This window comes from Nyctereutes procyonoides, unplaced genomic scaffold (assembly GCF_905146905.1).
Source record: "Nyctereutes procyonoides isolate TBG_1078 unplaced genomic scaffold, NYPRO_anot_genome, whole genome shotgun sequence".
Classification (NCBI taxonomy): Eukaryota; Metazoa; Chordata; class Mammalia; order Carnivora; family Canidae; genus Nyctereutes; species Nyctereutes procyonoides.
In genome coordinates, this window is record NW_026575158.1 from 1,933,576 (window position 1) to 1,948,376 (window position 14,801).

The 14,801-nt window shown below is 34.3% G+C and overlaps 1 long non-coding RNA gene across 1 annotated transcript in view; it reads left to right on the top strand.

Moving 5' to 3' along the window:
* Positions 1 to 14,801, top strand: part of LOC129502332 (uncharacterized) — a 219,717-nt gene that overhangs the window by 79,946 nt on the left and 124,970 nt on the right. The window contains exon 2 of the long non-coding RNA XR_008662944.1: positions 5,109 to 5,220. This is a non-coding gene — a long non-coding RNA (uncharacterized LOC129502332). The remainder of the gene's footprint in view (positions 1 to 5,108; positions 5,221 to 14,801) is intronic.

Below are 14,801 nucleotides of genomic sequence, written 5' to 3' on the forward strand. Positions count from 1 at the left end.
GCAGAGACCTTCTTTCTTGAGTCTGTAATTGGTATTGGCCACAATTTTGACCACGTCACAGTTGGGCTGTGTGCGATATCACTGCTTTAGGGCAAGAATTAACCAGAAAGACAGCACAGCTATCACTGAAGAGAACCAAGACTCAGAGAGCAGTAAAGGGATTCCTATGTGAGTGTGAGGCTCTCTGTTCTGCCTCCATGAAGATATACGGCAAGCTCTGTCATATAGCAAAATAGCATCTTGTATGAGCATGATGGCATTAAGAGCAAAGTGAAAGGGTCAGCATTTTACTGATAGAGACTGTTTAAAACTGAGAAAAGAAAAATCTACATCAGAAGAGATGATGAGAAAATAAATTGGTACAAGTTGAAGGTTCTTCCTTGCCCAACAGCTTGGGAAACAAATGAAAAAATTGTATCAGCTCTAAGAATTGAGGAACTTTATATGATTTAGTTTTTGGATGTAGCATCCTTAAATCTCATTATATCACCTTTCACTTAGAGCTTCGACCTTGCACTGTCGTTCGTAATCTCATTCTCAGCCACACTTGAAACTTTGTCAGAACCTGGGCTGTCCCAGGGGTCTTACTTAAGGCCAAGATGTGTGAAAGGTCCTGGCTTCTCATTGGATTTGTGAATCCACGTTTACCTGGCTCAACTTTCTCAACTCTTTTTTCTATGTGTTTTTCCTAAGCTTCTGTTTTTAGTGTTCTAATTCTTGCAGTTTACTTCCATGCTTGTTTTTTAATTCTATTTTTTATTATGTTTCCTTGCCTTGCCTTAGCTTACTTTTTATTTTCTTTTGTCTTATTAATTTTTAATTGTTTGCTCTTTGATGTTTTGTCTTGGGCCATGTTTTAAAAATATTTTTTGATAGTATTTACACAAAGATTTTTTGAAATTTTCTCCCTATCTAATAGTGACTTTTGCTTGCTTTTCATTTGCTCTATTACTTTGTGCATTTTACATTATGCTATCTTTAACCATTGTGTGTGCAAATTTCTGCTGGTTTTGATTACTTTTTAGTGAGGTCCATACTGTCAGGATCAGCTCTTTCCTGAAAAATAAGATGGGAAAGAAATATTTCTCAGGAAATTTTCTTACCCCATTTTGCTGAACATATGTATGTACCATAATCCACTCAGTGCTCTGAGTATTTGGGGTGAAAAGGAAGTAAACTTAGGCCAGACTGAGTCATTCTCTCACAAATTTTTGCTTTTGATGGTCTTATATTTTTACAAGTTTCTTTGGTGGATCATGATTGGCTGTTGTGACAAATTGTTCCTTTCACTACCTCCCATTTATAGACCTGTACTTGTGATTTTGTCTGTTCCTTGTTTGGCCTTAGTCTCTGCCACTCTACAGTGTGGAATAAGGCCCACATGGTTCCCATAAGCCATCTAACTCCTTAAACTTAATATCTCAAAACAGTAATTGATCATCAGCTGTTTAGGTAATAGCATATCTGTGCTATCTGGTTTCAGTATATTAACATATAGAAATGCAAATGCAGATATAGATAAAGACACAGACACAGAGACTTCAAGTCTAGGCATCATGCCACAAATTGGTCCCAATATCAGTTGTTCTTGGTAGCTTATTTATAGATTACAGTTTGAAGTTGAGTTGGCTTTTCATACTTTCACTGAAGATAGAGAAATCCTCCTTGAGCTTCATGCATTTTCTAGTTTGGATAGATTTCAGAGGAGAGTGAAATAGAAATGCCTTGACTCTGGCAGCTCTAACCATAAGTTTCTTGTACATATATAAAAAATAAAATCTAAATATTTGAAGGCAAAATATTGTACCTAAGGTGTCTCTTTTCAAATTTTTTTTTTAATCTTTATGGCCCTCTTACTGAGAAAATAAAGGACACTACATTTTAGAAAATATTTTTGAGAAGACTAGTATACAATCTGGAAGGCCCTGATTTACACTATTTGCAGTAAATGATGGGTTTAATATTTCCAGTGAGCCTACAGTGACAGAAACTGACCCTTGATTGATTCATTTTGGAGTCATTTTTACTTAGCTACTATTCTTAAGCAAATTCAATCTTTAATCATGTCTACCTCTTCTTGATGATCTAAAAAGCAGAATATAAGAATCTTAGAGGTCTTTCCTCCCTAATATGAATATGCTTGACTGGTCTTTTTGTGTCTAGTGAAAGGTGATAAAATGCAGAGAAAACTTCTCTGTAAGGTGTATGGCAAGAGCTAACCCAGGGCTCAGGGTTTAGTAGTGACCTTCATGAGAAAGCTGCAAATATTTCTATTTCATGTGATTTCTTTTGAGATTGAATTTAAAGGCATGAATACAAAGAACACAAGATGCTATTTTATTTCAACTTATCTGGACTACTTACTGTTAACTCTTCATTTGTAGGGGACATAAACTTATAGTCCTTGATATTGCTAGTTTTATTTCTATGTTGTGTTTTATTTTATTTTTTTTTCTATGTTGTGTTTTAATAGCATATGAGCAGAAGGTAAATTTTATAATCATTACTACTAACTCTAATGCAGACTGATTATAATATCTTTAAAAAATTTTTTTAAATTTATTTTTATTCATGAGAGACACAGAGAGAGAGGCAGAGACATAGGCAGAGAGAGAAACAGGTTCCATGCAGGGAGCCTGTTGTGGGACTCGATCTCAGGACTCCAGGAACACACCCTGGGCTGAAGGCAGGCGCTCAACCTCTAAGCCACTCAGGCATCCCAATAATATCTTTTTTCATATGAAGAGCATACAAGTTTGAAAGAAAATATTGATATCTCCATTCTCCCTACACGGTAGTGTGATACACTATCTAACACTAATACTTTCATGCTTTTAAGTTAAAATTTGAGTTTCAATCTTATTTTTCTTATCTTACATGATTATGAAAAAAATTAAACCATATGTGCTATAGTTTATGACCCCTATTTTAGAGATAAGAAAATTAAAGTTCAGAAGTATCAGTTTACTCCCCTAAGATCACATTGCTAATAAGTGGCAGCAGCAGTTTTCTAAATAATCTATGATCTGTAGCATAAAGTCTTCTACATTTTGAAAAATTGTAGCTGTGAGGGCGAATGTTGGAGAATGAATTTCAACCGAATAATGTTTCATGAAAGACTTTGAAAAACAAGCATGGGAAAGAACTAGTAGTTTTCCCATTTTCCACTGTTAATGGGTGCTAGCCGGTTGTGTTGAGAAAGCTTTCTATTTTAGATGAATACAAGAACTTACTGTTTAAAGGAATTGTGTATAAAGCAAGATTATTTCACTGAATATAGTAGCAAATCCTTCAGAGAAACTAATCTTTATAATTCTGACATTGGGTACAACTAAGGATGGGCAGGCTCCTCTTAGTGTATGTTATTAATATGTTTACTTAGTACTTATATTAAATTTCCCTTATGATATATCCCTTGGCTTACTTTAAGATATAATACAGAAAAGATATTTTAGCTGCCATAAACAAAGTATCTCTTAGAATGATACTCTTCAAGTAAATTTAAGCAAATGACCAGTTGAATTTTAGCAGTTGACAGTTGAAAATTGAGGTGGTAAAAGGAATATCAAACAAAAAAACTTCTTTCCATCCCTTGAATTCAAGAAAGTATAAGATACTTCTCTGACTTTAATGAGTCTTGGGATCATGAAACATATTAACAGTGCAGAATCTTAATAAATTCATACTTGCCATACTTACTACAAGTTACAGGTATCAAGCAAGACAGAAGACTGTGACTGACATTTCAGTTATTGAATACGCTCCTGTTAGGGCAGAACCATTACCTCAACTTTATTATTCTCAAAAGCCTATTTTCGCCACTACACCCTTTATAGTTGACCATTATCTCTTATGAATAACATCTAGATGTAAAAAAAAAAAAAAAAAAAAAAGAATAACACTTAGAGCCAGGACAGTAAATTCATAGGTGATCTACTTAAAAATATTTCTTTACTATTGTGTTGAAAGTTCTCCTAATTAAACTCATAGACTAAAATAAGTATGTATTAGTTGTCTATCACGCTGAGCTTTAAACTCAGCATCTTAAAATATACTCATTCTTTACCTCACAATTATCTCACAGATTCTTGGATCAGGAATTGACATACTTTTTGACTGGGTCTTCTGGCTCTGAAAATATCATAAGGATATAGTCATCTTGAGGCTTTTCTGTGAAGGATCTTAGTCAATGGGCATTGGAGCATTCAGTCTTTCATGGCTGTTGGGCTGAGGCCTCGGTTTCTCATGAACTCTTGGCTAGATGCCTACCCCAGTTCTTATGATGTGGGCTTTGCCATATAGCATCTTATACCATACCAGCAGTTAGTGAGAGGAGAAGGAAAAGCATCATCAAGAAGGAATGCTAACAAAACGGAAGTCACAATCTTTTGTAACATAATCACAGAAGTAACATCACATCAATTTTGCCATATTCTATTTATTATAAGCAAGTCACTAGGGTCAGCTTACACTCAAGGTGAATGCATTACACAAGAATGTGCATACTATTGAATGGCTGAAGATCACTTGGAGCCATTTGAGAAGGCTGCCTACCAGAAGCTATATGTTTGTAACATCTAGGAAAACAGAACTTGATGTCATTGTTTTTCAGTTTACCTCCTCTTGCTTTTTAAATTTTTTTAAATAATTGAAATTCAATTAGCCAACATATAGTACCTCATTAGTTTCAGATCTAGTGTTCAATAATTTATCAGTTGTTTATAACACACAGTGCTCTCTTTAATGCCCACCATCCAAGTACACCATTCCCCCACCCACCTCCCCTCCAGCAATCCTCAGTTTGTTTCCTATAGTTAAGTCTCTCATAGTTTGTCTCCCTCTCTAATGATTTCCCATTCAGTTTTCCCTCCCTTCCCCTATGATCCTCTGTGCTGTTTTTTATATTCCACATATCAGTGAAACCTATGATAATTATCTTTCTCTGATTGATTTATTTCACTCAGCATAATCCCCTCAAGTTCCATCCACATTGATGTAAGTGATAAGTATTCATTCTTTCTGATGGCTAATATTCCATTCTATGTATATATATATATATACTTCTTTATCCATTCATCTGTTGATGGACATCTCTGCTCTTTCCACAGTTTGGCTATTGTGGACATAGTGCTGTGAGCATTTATGTGCAGGTGCTCCTTCGGATCACTACATCTGTATCTTTGGGATAAATACCTGGCAGTGCAATTGCTGAATCATGAGGTAATTCTATTTTTAACTTCTTAAGGAATCTCTATACTGTTTTCCAGAGTGACTGTACCAGCTTACATTTCCACTAATAGTATAAGAGGGTTCCCCTTTCTCTGCATCCTTGCCAACATTTGTTGTTTTCTGTTTTGTCAATTTTAGTCACTTTGACTGTTATGAGGTGGTATCTCATTGTGGTTTTGATTTGTGTTTCCCTGATGCCAAGTGACATGGAACGTTTTTTCATGTGTCTCTTGGCCTTTTATATGTCTACTGTGGAGAAATGTCTAATTCCTGTCTTCTGTCCGTTTCTTGACTAGATTATTTGTTTTTTGGGTGTTGAGTGTGATAGGTTCTTTTTTTTTCTTTTTTAAGATGGGAAATCCTCTTTCTTTCTTTCTTTCTTTCTTTCTTTCTTTCTTTCTTTCTTTCTTTCTTTCTTTTTTAAAGATTTTACTTATTCATGAGAGATACACAGAGAGAGGCAGAGACAGAAGCAGAGGGAGAAGCAGGCTCCATGCAGGGAGGCCATATGCGGGACTCCAACCCTGGGACCACGGGATCACGCCCTGAGCCGAAGGCAGATGCTCAGCCGCTGAGTTACCCAGGCGTCCCGATAGGTTCTTTGTAGATCTTGGATATTAGCCCTTTATCTGATATGTCATTTGCAAATATCTTCTCCCATTCTGTAAGTTGTCTTTTAGTTTTGTTGACTATTTCCTTTGCTTTACAGAAACTTTCCATCTTGATAAAGTCCCAATAAAAAGCTCTTCTTTTTTTTTCTCTTAATTTTAGCCTATAAATAAAGCTTATCATGTCAGTCAACATTCAACAAAAAGCAAGTGTTTCTCTACTTCCCATAGACATGTTTTATTACACCAAAAACAAGAGGGAAAGAAAAAAAAACAAACAGTGATCGTTTTTATTATTTATTTATTTTAAAAAAGATTTTATTTTTTTATTCATGAGAGACAGAGAGAGAGAGAGAGAGAGAGAGGCAGAGACACAGGCAGAGGAGGAAGCAGGCTCCATGCAGGGAGCCCAACGCAGGACTGATCCCAGGTCTCCAGGATCACGCCCTGGGCCAAAGGCGGTGCTAAACCACTGAGCCACTAAACCACTGAGCCACGTGGATTGCCCTAGAGGTTGTTTTTAAGCGTTATGATTCTCCTAGAAGAGCAACACTGAAATTTTATATTTACGAATTGTGTATGCAACTTTATAAGCATTAAGTTGTTTTCTCTCTTTCTTTTTATGTTACTTGAGATTTGGGGGTTTCTTTAGTTTAGCCCATCACATAATTATAACGCTAGTATAGTACTTAGCATATTATGAATAATGCATATGACAAGAGTAGAGACAAACTGTTTTCTCTTAGCTTGATCAAAGATTGCTTCACTGATAGAAAAATACAGCTGAATTTCTGACTCTAATATTTTTTGAGTTCCTACTATTTCATATATTGATTTCTTTGGGTTTTACCTGGGATAAGATTAAGGGAGTAAAGACCTGCATGGATTTTATTCTCTTTCTGAAAAGCTTTCCAGTGTAATTTGTATTAATATATGTTTACCTTCCAAATAGCTTCAGAATTGGCAACTCCTCACAAGCTCTATTGCTCTAACCTTGTTTTAAGAGACCACTACTACTTGTATAGATTTTTGCAATCTCATTCTCATTTTTCTTGCTGGTTCTATTCTTACATTATCCCCCCTACCATCTAAGCTCAATAGAGCTGCTAGAGTAACCTCTTCAAAATATAAGTAAAATTCTATCAATTCTGTCAAAACCCTTCAGTGCCTTCTCACCTCACTCAAAGTGAAAGCCAAAGTCCTTTCAAAGACATATAAAGCCCTATGATTGGGACCACCATTGTAGCTCTGACATCCTTATTTTGCTTCTTGCTCATCATGTTCTATACACAATTGCTTTTTTTGTGGTTTCCTGAACACCCCAGGAACACTCCAGCTTTTGTATTGGTAACTCGTTCTCCTTGGAATGCTATTGTAATATTTTCTTGACTTGTTCTATCATCTCTTTCAAATAATACCAACATATTTCTTCTCACTCCTATATTATGAATTTATTTATTTATTTATTTATTTACGTATTTATTTTATAATCCTATTTAATATCCCCTCTATCTGGCTTTCTTGGTCCAAATTCCCTGGTTTATTTTTGCCCTCTCACTTTCAACATTAGCTACCTTTAATTTTTCTGTGTCTCTCCTCTGAGGAGTTACTGTCTATTCTGTTTGCCTCATGACTAGAAGAATGGCTGGTACATTCTATAATATGTTACTCAAGAAAATGATTCTAAATAAAATTTCCTTTTTTTTCCTCAGGAAAATAATTGGGTTTATGCCCACCTTGTCCTACTTCTCATAAAAATAGAATTTTCATTCTTTTATTTGCAACATGGTCATGCTACTTTTGCTTTACTGTTATTAGGCATACACAAAGACTTAAATTTGCATACAGGCAGGGTTATCTAAATGGTACATACATTATATAACTTGTATTCCCTGGGATATCTTCTACTTAACAGATAGAAATAATAAATTCCATGGCTAAATATTTAGATTTTATATTTAATAATTATTCAGCTGACTGATAAATATCTCTATTATGAGGACCAGGATGTAATTTGTTTATTAGATTTATACAATAATTAACACATAGTTAATTAAATTGTAGCATCTTATAGTGATCTATTTCTGCCATATGCAAAGGAACACACATTCTCTAAAGTCTGAGGAAGAATTTTCTTCCTTCTTTCATTTCATTCCTTTCTCAGATTTTCCCTTGACAAGTAAAAGACCAGTTTCTTCACAAGTTGCTCCTTTGTAAAGTCCTCTCAGTCTGCACCACAATTTGATTTAGCTGTCTTTCCGAAGCTCCCACTGAGCCTTGATTGGGTACTTTGGTGAGAGTCTCTAGGAAAGATCAGGCCAAGCCTAATGAAATGAAAAGTAATAAAAATAGATGTAATGGTCTAGTTTTGGGGTACACAACCATACTTAGAGTCTATAAGACAAAAGTTAAGCAATTTGACTTTGGAGATTTTAATTGCCAAGAAATTACAACACGAGATGGCTTCCAAAACAAAAAGTTAGTTTTAAGCTATATTTACACTGATGATTGTATGATGATATGATTGTATTCTACTCTGCACATAGCAGTACCATTTGTTGATTTTGTGTGTTAGGAAGGCTGACAACCTAGAGCAAATTAGGAAGTTTGTACCACTGGCAGGTCTGCATGATGATCTTGCAGTGAGCATGAGAAGTATTTGGAGCAGATAGAAGAAAGAAGCATAAGAATTGTGTTTGAGGAATATCCTAGCAAAAAGAATTTAGAAAGTTCTGTTTATTCAAAATGTATAAAAAAAAACAGTGGATGAATGTAACAGTTTTAGTTTTGATAAAAGGGTGGACCTTTTCACAATAAGAGACTTTGGAAAATGGAATGTGTTGCTTAGTGAGGAATTGAGTTCCACAGAACAGGACGTGGTTGAGCAGAACTCCAGATGTTCAAGCATTAATTGGGGCCTGTGGTTGATGATTTCTAGTTCCCTTTTAATCCTGAGCTTCCATATTTCTTAAAGAGAGGGGCAGGAGTAAAACTGATGGACAAGGAACTGTGTTTCATATAAATATATTTATTTACTATGATTAAAAAAAACTCACTGAAATTTACATTCATCTTGATATCATGGGAGAGGCAATGTGAAAAAGCAAATAAAACTTGAAAACCTGATGAAAGCACACAGTGAAATATATAAGGCACCAGTAGTATTTTTAATTTAGGAGAAGGCGAAAAATAAATCAAGCAGCTAAAGAAGTCAGGATTCAAATCTCCAAATAATAACCTGAAGCCAAGCGAAGCCCTAGGCTTCTGTAATATTGCACAAGTACATGAGAGACATTGTTGTTCACTGTGACCTTCATACAATCTGGACAAAGGAAAGGCAAGAACAGCCTGTATCCTGGTATAAATCAACACTCAGTGTGTTGTGCTGTCTAGAAAGGCGGAACTGAAGGAGGTAGAGTATTCAAGGAAAAAGTCATTAGACTCATATGGGAAAAGTTCCAGCTGTGTATCCCTTAAGATGCTATCAATGGGCTGACTGTGAAATGTTCCAAACAAGCAGGATTTAAAATGCTGATATTTTAGGAGCACACATTAATTCACCTTGAAAGTTTTAATGAGAAAAACAAGAACAACTGAATAGTCTCTCGGCATGACCAGGCATTTCTGGAAAGATTTTTCTGAGTCACCAGTGTATGCTCAGGTCTTTGGCTTTTAAAAACATATTGTCACAGAAACATCTGACATCATTTCTCACTGGTTCCTTCACTTGATAAATAAAAAGAAAGAAATATGAACAAGAAACAATTTCTGTTTCTTCTATAGTATTTCATAATTGATTCTTATTTTTCCTTTTGGTTTATAGCACAGTAGAGACAGCAAAGAAATTTATCCCATGATAAAACCAGAGATATTTTTAGTATCTGTTAAACAAAAATTACATTATTCAGGAGATCTAAAACAGAAGAATAAATAAGGTAAATGAAATTGATTACTTAGCATGAGGTGTAGAGCCCTTAGTGAAATTTATCCTGGGTAGATCCCCCTCATCTCTGCTATCCTTCCTCTACCTTTTCATATTTCATCTTGAGATGAGTAACTAGTAATAATACACTTCTCCTTTAACTTAAGGACTGCTTTCCTTCATCATTTCCTATTTCACATGTACAATTTTATGTCATTTTGATAACCAAATCATGTATTCATGCTGGGCTATGTGAAAGAAAAGAATGAATGAAAGTGATATCCTTGTTTTCAAGATAGAAGAAGCATCAAATCCACCTAAGATGTCTCCATATGAAAAAGTTGTCTAAAACCCACAATCAAGTAAAATAATCAGATGTGATTTGAGGGGGAAACCATCCCAGGATCGGGACCAAACTGTACATTTTTGCAAGCTTGATTTTCTTTGAATCCTCCCAAAATTTCATTTACCATTTGCTATTCAGTATCCATCATTGATCTATATATATATATATCATTGCACTGAATGTGAGATATTACACTGTATTTGTATAGATAAAAGATGATAGATGAGTTTGAGCTTTAACAATGGCAATAAAATTGGAAGATTATGAGAAAATTAGATAATAGGAATTTTTTTCGTATTGACTTTCAGAATTACTCTGATTTTCCACTTTATTCAATTATAAGTTACAGGGTATAAGGCTATGGAATTGCCTTTATTTTACAATAAAAATGAAAATATTTTTACTGTTTTTTTAAGCCCTTTAATTATAGAACTCATAATGCCCTTTTTAATGTGTTGGGGATAACCTTTATTTCTAACTCACTATTCACTAAAATAAAAGATATTGCAAAGGTATATTAACAAAGCTATTTAATGGCTTTTATGTGGGATTTAGAAAGAAGGAAAATTTGGTAAGTTAAGAATAACAAAGAAGAATAGTAAAGGTGAGGAAAGTTTAGGATATGTTCCTGTAATTGGATAAAATTATCACATTTATCTATCTAGGTCTTGAACTGAAGAAAGAAACACATTAAGAGATTATAAACTTTGCTCCCCTTACTCTTTCCTAAGAACTTTCAATTAGTTCAATTATATAAATTTGTTATTTGCCTTTTTTCTCCTCTTGCATGAATAGCCACACTTTTATTTCTTTTTAGTGTAACAATCTCTAAGTGAAAATAAAGTCCTTGATATAAAACCTCAATCAGAAAACCATTAGCAAATATTTCACTATGGTTCTGCTTTATAACAACCAATTTTATATACTCTCCTTTTTTTTTTTACTTGCAGCCCATTTATTATCATATCATAAATTTGAACACCCCTCCCATTCAACTTCATTGAAATAGTAGTTTTAATCACTTCTCCCTGGGTTTCTTGTCACCAAGAAAACATATTCAATCACAGAGATCATAGTGGAGCTGTCTTGGATTACTAAAATTTCATTACTTCCATAAAATTTGTCACAGCACAATTACAGATAGGTAATACATTATCATTGAATACTATGCCTGTCAAAACAGATGATTTGGGCTCCTTTGAAGTTGGACTAGGTAACCTCATTATGCCTTCAAACTTGCCTGAAATTCTGTGATGATGTAGACATGAAGCTTAGGAACTTTCATTTCTAAGGAAGAACATAGCAGGAACTAACATGAAGGGGCTGATAGACCACCCACATGCCAATTGATTTTAAACCAGGTAGTAACTACAAAGATAACTGAATTAGCAGGAATAGAATGATTGCCTTATTCAGTGGCTTTACTTTTCTTAAATGCCTACTAAGGCTGGTAGTGGCAAAATTGTAAATTATGGAAAAATATATTTTTCATATATGTATATTTTAAATTTATGCCTTCAAATAACATGTGCTAAGAGCCTCCAGGCTAGGCATTGTGGTAAGCACTTGGGATCCTAGGACACTCAACTGAAAGAGAATCACTCACTGCCCTCAAGAGTTCATAGTTTTATCAACTGTTTAATACAGTATGTAAATGCTGAGAAATAGATATCCAAAGGTAAAGGGAAACAGAAAAGAGATCTCTAATTAAAATGTAGAGGTTTAGTGGACATTTCCAGAAGATAGGACAATTGAGTTGGGAGCTGAAAGAAGAGTAAAACTTTGTTGGAAAGATGGGATATCTCGACTGAGGGGGTAACAAGTGTGGAAGAAGAGAGACTTGAAAGGTATTAAACATTTGAGGAACTGAGAGTGATGCAACATGCCTAGAGACAACGATGGTTGTGTGGTATTTACGCAAAAAGTTGCTCCCTAAAAATAAAAGACTTTTAAAAATAAGCCAAAGTATTTGGAATTTATTCTAGCGATCACTGGAAAGTCTTGGTAGTATTTTAAGGAAGAATGAATATTAATATTTCCCTTAGCAAGGTCATTGTTGGTCCTGAGAGTAGAATTTGGAGGGTGCAACATTTCTAATTTTGTGTTGGGAACCTGGAATGAAAGATTTAGCTATGGCAGTTATAAAGGGAATGAAGGCTGGACCAATAGGCAAAACTATGCAGAAATGGGATATTTAGGAAGAAAGGTACATAAAATTTGGTAGCTGTTGCATATTTAGATGTGGAATAATTCCCTGGGTAAATAAGTTTCCTTTTCTGAAATAGAGAAAATATGAAGAGGAACACTGACAATGAATTTGTTTTTAGCCATATTTATTTAGATTTGTCTGTAGAACATCCCAGACAAGATCCTGAGGAGGTGTTTCAAAACCTGGCACAGTGAGGGAAAAATATTTGAAGAGTGTTGAATTCTCACAATCACACTCTTGAACCCTAGGGAAGTTATTGCCTCCTCTGAATCTCAATTGCTTTATCTGAAAAGGAAGTAATATTTACCTTAGAGACATGCTTCATTCCCAAGTGGAGTCCTCTAGCGTAGTTTGCTTCCTTTTGTAGGAGGAGAAAAATTTGTTTTGTTTTGTTTTTGCTCAAGGCATTGACCACATGTCAAACCATCCCAAGGGATCCTAAAGGATGGAAGCCAGGAGGAGCTGTATGCAGCTTGTAGAGTAGTCACATCTATTTAGTGCAGTTGTATAATTGATAAACTTCTCAAAATTCCAGAACATAATGTAATTTTAGATCCATTCTAGTTTTCTCCTCCTTTCTTACAATTATCCCAGTTTTCTTAATAACTGAGGGGATCAGAAAATGTCATTTACCTCATAGCAGTAAATCAACATAGCAATGAATAAGCATTTTAATGACAGTTTTAAAAAAAGGGTGTCACGTAAGAATTTCATTAGCCTTTGTGAGCTGAAGGTGATGGAAGCTCATTTTACTAGATTTTCTAGATTCAAAATTTTTTAATGTCCCTCAAGCTGTCAACGATTAATTTAATCAATATGTCCTAATTCTCTTCTGTGTGACACATACCATTTTGGGCACCAGTCACCAAAAAAGTATGTTTTGACAATTTATAAAATTATTTTGTTTTGAATTTTATATTTATACTTAAAATGATTTTAGGTAGTCATGAGTATGATGCAAAACTGGGAATATCTATCTTGATATGATTTTAAAAGCAATGGAAGTTAATGGGTTTACTTTGGATATGATGGGCAGGGAATATGTCTCTGAACAGGTGACAGTTAATGGAAACTTAAATAAGTCAAATGTTTTAAGCAGAAAGGAAAGCAAGTTGAAGTCAGGAAGCCTATTTATTTTCAATTAACTTAAAAAAGGGTCAGTATTGGGAGAAGGCTGGTAGGACTTAGGACTGGGAAGGAAGTGGGGACAATATTTATAAGACTTTATAGGCCCTGGGCAAGAGTTGGATTTTATGTTAAATACAATGAAAAAACAAACCTGGAAAATTTAAAGCAGAAAAATAAGGTGATGTGATTAATATCTGATAAAAGTCATTCTGGATTCTCTATGGAGACTCGGAGTGACAGGACAATGGTGAGGGTAGAGGGTACCATCTTCTACCAACTTACAGAATGACTTTCTGCCAAGAAGACATGCTGAGTGAGGCAGGAAGGTGATTGGCAAGAACAGGTTAGAAAACGTGGCTTAATATTAATCAGAGAAATGTGTAATTTAATAAAAGGGATGTTTTTTGTTCTGGAAGCTATCATTAAATCATCTTTAGCATCATCACAGAAAATGCATAAATAATGTCATATTTTTCATCTTAAAATATTTATTTCCCCAGATTCATCTCTACATTTGAGCTTTTTAAAAATCACACTTTAAAAATAGTAGCAAAAAGTCTCTTTCATTTTTCCCTATATTCTGTGAACAAGAATATAATACACTGTGACTTGTTCAAAGCATTCAACTCTTAAAAGTAAATTATATTTCAAACATTTTTATTTAAAAGCTAATAACTAAAACCATATTTTACATTGAAAAGGAAAAAAGTACAAAGAATTTATTGAAATAAGATCACTATAAATCCAATCCATTTATAAGTTGCAAGAAACCATTTAACTGTGAAGTAGCTGGCAAAAGTACAATTTTTTTGTAGAAAGGGGAGAAGAGTGGGGAAATGAAAGATAGTTTGATGCAAAACAATCATAGAACAAAAAAGTACTTAATAAAAGTAGGCCAATTTTTCTGGTATAGTTTTACCCAAAGCTAGTCATTTATTTAAATGTCAGGAACATCTAACACATCCTGTCAAAGTAGCCAAATTTGGAAAGGAAAGGTGAATTTTCAACACGAAGGGGTCTGTAACTAATTATGGTACAGAAGATTCCTAATTATACTAAGAAATTTGGAAGTGGGATTTGAACAATTAAAGTGAATCTGTATACGTGGGTAATAAAATGTCAAAAGACATCATTTTGAAAAGTATTGACTAGAATTACCTTAAAAAATAAATTGTATGTTTATTGTATTTAATAACATTTAGATTATAAATGCAATGATGTGCAAATTATAAAATTGAATAAGAAATTATTCCAGTGTGGCCTTTTTGATTTGGGGCTTTTTATGTTTGATTCTGAAGCAAGCTATTTAAAAGGATGACACTGTACCCTTCACTTTACATTGGACATTAGCAATATGAT